Here is a 6,000-nt window from a genome sequence, read left to right on the forward strand (position 1 = left end):
AGACATCTTGGTATAATCTCACTGGTTCCTGAGGCTGTTAAAAAAAATCTTTTTCTATGTTGTTCAGATTGAATCATTTCAACTGGTTTATCCAGGTTTTAGAATTTCAGCTATTATATGTTTTCATTCTAAAATTGTCATTTGAATCTTATTTATTCTTTTGGTTTCCCTGCCAACACTTTCTCTTTCCAGTCAAGAGTGCTGTCCCTTGCTCTGTGGAATATTTCATAATACTTGTTTTAAAGTCTTTGTCAGAAAATTCCAACATCTGCATCACCTTAGCACTGGCATCTGCTGATTGTCTATTTTCATGTGAGCTGAGATTTCCTGGTTCTTCATACACTGAGGGTGAATGTAGAATGAAGTCTCTCTTAGAGATAGCTGCATCCTAATTTCCAGAACCTGTAAATATTTACATGACAAAAGGGATTAACACTGCAGATGCAACAAAAGTGCTTCTCAGACTCAAACCTTGAGATGGGGAGATTATGTGAAGTGAAGTGAAGTTGCTCAGTCGTGTCCGACTCTTTGCGACCCCATGGACTGTAGCCTACTGGGCTCCTCCGTCCATGGGATTTTCCAGGCAAGAGTACTAGAGTGGGGGAGATTATACTGGTGGGATAAATATAATCATGAGCACCTTTAAAAGCAGAGAATGTTTCCTGGTTTTGATCGGAAAGGGAGGTGACACCAGAAGAAGGATCAGAGAGATGGGATATGTTGCTTGCTTTGAAGATGGAGGAAGGTCCATGAGCCAAGGAATGAGAGGTGTCCCTCAGAGTTTGAAAATGCAAGGAAATAATTCTCCCCAAGAGTATCCAAAAGGTGTCAGCCCTCCCCATATCTGGATTTTAACCCTGTAAGACTGAATTTGGACTTCTGACCTACAGAACTTAAAAAACAGCAACAAATACCAGCTGTACTATTTTAAGCCACTAGGTTTGTGGTCACTTGTTGTAGCAGCAGTAGAAAACTAATACCCTGAGTAATGTGGGATCGTATCGTGGATGTTTTGAATGTTATATTTTGGGAGCCTGGGTTTTATTTCCATCTTATGTAAATGATGGTATTTATATTTTAGCAGGCAATCAACCCGGATGGCGTCAGGCTGAAAACTTGTCAAGGCTTTTGTAAGTTGTAGTTTCAATGCCAGGTGTGTTTTCAGAGCCTTTGCAGCCACTTAGGTCTTCTCCGTGTGTGTGCCACTGGGGGGCCATTCTGGGACTTGAGTGATGGTCCACCCCTTAGTCCAGTTCTCGATGTCTTTGGTGTCCTTTATGGGAAAGATCCACACCCACACAGCACAGGATTGAACCCAGGAGTCTGTGAACAGCTTTAAGGACCCGAGTTCCCCCTTTTTTTGTAATCTCCCTAGAACTTCCCAGCACTCTGTCACACCCTCCTCCCCTATCCCCATCCTCTGGACAGAAAGCGGGTGCTCTATCTATCCTGCTGTGCTGCACCCTGCCTGTGACTGCGCCCACAGGAGGGGCCAGGTGGTGGGAGAAGTGAGAAAGGATGGGGGGTCCCCTCCCTCTCTTGGGAAACAGCTCCTGCAGACAGAGAGAAAGGGTGCTCTTGGGCCCCGCTGTTGCCACTCCCACTACTGCTGCTCTGAGCGCCTTGAGGGGTTGGGGCTGGAAGAATAAAGGAAGCAAAGGAATGAACAGGGGATTTCCCCACTGTCTCTGCGTGTTAATTGCACCTGAAGCCAGAACAAGAGGGAGATCTTTCTAGTCCACACCTGTTACTCATTTCCGGATTCGGGGTTGCCTCCCATCCAGACCAGGGACCCAGAGGACACGTGGGACTCTCACCGCTGATTCAGAGGCATATCGAATTCTGGTCTTCCTCCCCAACCCCGTGCTACCATTTACACTTTGGAGTCCTCAGAGAGGCTGGTCCATGTGTTGTGTTTAGGTTTTATGGCTGCATTCATGTGTTTACTCCATTTCATCCAGAACTGGATCCCGGACTCTTCTCTTGGTGTCTGTGGACACTTAGGTTTTCCCTCAGGGGTTCTGGGTACAGGACAGCACCCTGTTTCCTTGATGCTCTTCAATAGGAACAGGTCACAGCAGACAAAAACCAATCATGGTGAAGCAACATTCTTTAAAGCACCGCTTACCTGTTCTTGCCTCCTCTGTGTTCTAGGACTTTCATCAAAAGACACACAGAGAAGTCAGACTCAGTCTCGAGGTTCATCTATAAAGAAGTCCAGAGAGACAGCTTAATGCAGTGTTTTACAGGCACAAAAGGATCTGTTGAGAATGACTGAATCCTATCAAATAAGAACCACATCTTTCATTACATCTTAACATTTTAGCATGTTTCCTGCTACAAACTATTGCCATTCTAACAAACTAATTTATTCTCACTGAAGATCTGGTGGAAATCTTTTCAATGGTGTGGCTCAGAGAATGAATGTGATTTCATGCTCTTGCCACTGATGTAGGAGGCTTTCTTTATACTAGTGTCCCTGTGGTCCTTTGGGAAAGTTCTAAGTCTCTTGGTGTGTTTGAAGCTCATCTATTGTATTGCAAGGGAAGTGTTTAATCTTTATACTCTAAGAAATGCTGGCACTTACTTTACATATAAGCTTTTCCCTTGTTTGCGTAATAGTGCAGCTTGGTTTCCTAACTTGAGCAATTGACCAGCTGCCTCTGTGTTCTGCTCTTTTGTTTGTGATTGGACTGTGGCAAAGTAATGAGTCTTTAAACTCCTTTTAGTAGGAAAAATAGTTTCTGAACTAAAAACAGATGACTCCCATTGGGCCAGGATACTTCTGTACTTCCAGTAAACATTCCTTCTCATCATTTCTCATCCAATTACTATGTAGGCCAGTGCTGATCAAACATTAATATACATATGAATCATCTGAGGACTTTGTTCAAATAGGGATTCAGATTTTATCGTTTTGGGATGGGGATTGAGATCTTGCATTTCTAATATCTTCACCTGAGATATTGATGTTCCGGGGTCTGCTGACTTTCGTAGCCATGTAGCAATGTGGGACTACCCGAGAGAATTCATCAGGAGAATGTCACATGTGGCTTGGTGAAGGCCATTGTCTCAGGTTGCGTTTCCTGAGAAGCCTGGCCAAGATGGAGATGCATGCTGGAGCGTATTAGGAAGTGCTCTGGAGATTTCCACATGTGCAAGAGGAAGAGGGGAGGCTGGGCAGTGAAGCAGTCTCAATGAAAGGCTGTTCAACCCTAGAATTCTGAAGCAGGGATGCTCTCTAGAGTTGAGGTGAAGGGACCAGGCCTATATATGCAACTCTGACCAGCCACTGGGTGCAGGCTGCCCCAGGAGGGGGGTGTCATCTTGAATGAGGTGACTCTGCAGCTGAAGCCCATCCTGTATAGGACTAGCCCCTCAGGCTGTTAGCACACTGCACTTCCAGCAGCCGAAGGACCAGCTTGGTTCCGTGTCATGTTACACATCCTGGACTCTGCTCTCCACTTCCTTTTAAGATGAGCTAGCTTTCAGTTCAGTTCAGTTCAGTCGCTCAGTCGTGTCCGACTCTTTGTGACCCCATGGATTGCAGCACGCCAGGCCTCCCTGTCCATCACCAGCTCCCGGAGTCTACTCAAACTCATGTCCAGTGAGTTGGTGATGCCATCCAAACATCTCATCCTCTGTCATCCCCTTCTCCTCCCGCCTTCAGTCTTTCCCAGCATCAGTGTCTTTTCTAATGAGTCAGTTCTTCGCATCAGGTGGCCAAAGGATTGGAGTTTCAGCTTCAGCATCAGTCCTCCCAATGAATATTCAGGACAGATTTCCTTTCGGATGGACTGGTTGGATCTCCTTGCAGTCCAAGGGACTCTCAAGAGTCTTCTCCAACACCACAGTTCAGCTAGCTTACAGCCCTCCTTTTCATTTTCATGTTGATTTAAACACCCTCAGACATAATCCCTCCTTAGTACCCTGGCCTGAAAAGTCAACAACAGTTGTCAATGAGCATCAGTTGAAGCCTCTAGGCGGGCAGTTTGCATTTTTAGGAATTTCTAGACTAGATTTTTTTTCAGTCCTGGAAGGATTCCATTTAACATTCTTCATAGATTCCTACTAAATCAGAAGTTCTGATGGCCATAAGAAAATCTCTGTCTGCAGTAGAATTGGGACTTGAGACATGAAAAGAATTCCCTTTCTTGCAGGAAACAAAGACATTGAAGTATCTGTAGGCTGAATCGAAAAGAGAAGGGTTAGGTCTGGAAAAACCCATTTGTAGATGAATGAATCAGGAAGACCAAAACCAGGATGTTTAATGATTGAATCCTGTGCCCCACTGATTGTGTAATGCAAACTTTAACCCCTGCTAAATATAGTTTATACCCTGAGAATCCTTCACACTCTAGTAAAAATAGCTGCACACTCAAATGGCTCATGGGCTTGGTGATGACAGGAAAAAGGGCAGGAATACTGGGTGAGTGGAGGAGAAGGGCCACAGATCCCTGGGAGGAGTCCCCGCCCTATCTTGCCCTTTGAGACAGTTCAGGCAAACAGTAATGGCAGAGAGTTGCCCAACAAGAACGGCAGTGGGAGGCAGGAGAAGGCAGCTGGATGGTGGACTGGCAGTTCCTTAGCAAGGGGCTTCAGTAAAACCCACCACTGCTGCCACATACCATGTTAATGCCAGTTTCCCCCATCTGAGCTGAGCTGTGATGTCTGCCGGACAAAGCTTCCTGTATGAGGCAGATTCCTGCAGCTGAAGCACTGGGAAACCCAGTCACTGGGTGGGGAAAAGGAGGGTACCAAAAGCAATGGATAATGGCAAAGAACCCCAAACCAGACTGTTGGCCAGGGCCCGGGCAGAAGTTCTACTCAAAGACAGGCATAAGAGTAAGGCACAAGAGGTGGCTTCCTTGGCTGGAGGGGGCTTGACTGTGCCATCACTAAATGTAGGCAGATGCCAAACAGTGGTCTGGGGCAGGGTTGCCTGAAGAAGATCAAGTGTCCAGAGGTGAGGGCTCTGGAATTTTGTCTGTTTTCTCTTTTACTTCCTGCAGCTTTTGAGGTACACATGGAATAAAAAGCCAAGCCTGGAGTACAAATTTTGCTTTTGGACAAGACACTGATTGCTACTATTTACATATTTTAGTTCCACGCCCTGGCTCACGCGGCACCCGAATTTTTCATATGCTGTGTGTTCACAGATGAGAATGAAAATGGTATGTGATGCCCCTGGGTGGGGCCATGTGGAACTATTTGCACATTCATGAGGCATCGTACAAAGGCTGGACTGGCAGAGAACCACCTCATGTAGGTAGAGGTAGCACAGTGTGTCTGACAGAGAGGAGCCGTGTCTCTGCCCCTAGCCAATCTCCTCCTGCCTTCACCTGATCTCCTATGAAGTGTAAAGCTTCTCCTTCTAGTGTAAAGCTACAGCTTACAAGCAGAAAACCTATGTAAGTGCAAGGCCCATCCATGGAAGTGGCCCAACCGGAACCAAGTGATGAAAATCATTGACTGGACAGCCCTGCTTCCTGGGGGATTAAGTGTGTCCAGCTCTTGATTTACCTGGATATTTATTCCAGAAAAAAAATTGGGGTGGGGTGGGTGAAGAGAGCAGAATGCAGAGAAGAATTCAGATATACTGATTTGTGCCAAACACCATTCAAAATGTCAGGCTCCTCTAGTGACCCTCATGCCTGTTCTCTTTCATTGGCTGACTTCAGGCTACTTCTTTGCTATCACCATTAAAATGTAGAAAAGGAAGAGGAGTCAAATTTATTGAGAAACTACTCTTTGCTTTATATACTATTCCAATTTAATGCTTATAGCCACTCGATGGGATAGGAATTTTTGTTTTTTTAAAAATATACATATGGTGTATACATATATACATATATATACACATATATATATGTATATATATATATATATATTTAATATATGCAGCTTCCCAGTGGTGCTGTGGGTAAAAAATTTGCCTGCCAATGCAGGAGCCACAAACATGGGTTCGATCCCTGAGTCAGGAAGATCACCTCCAGGAGG

The sequence above is a fragment of the Dama dama genome, chromosome 20 (assembly GCF_033118175.1).
Source record: "Dama dama isolate Ldn47 chromosome 20, ASM3311817v1, whole genome shotgun sequence".
Taxonomy (NCBI): Eukaryota; Metazoa; Chordata; class Mammalia; order Artiodactyla; family Cervidae; genus Dama; species Dama dama.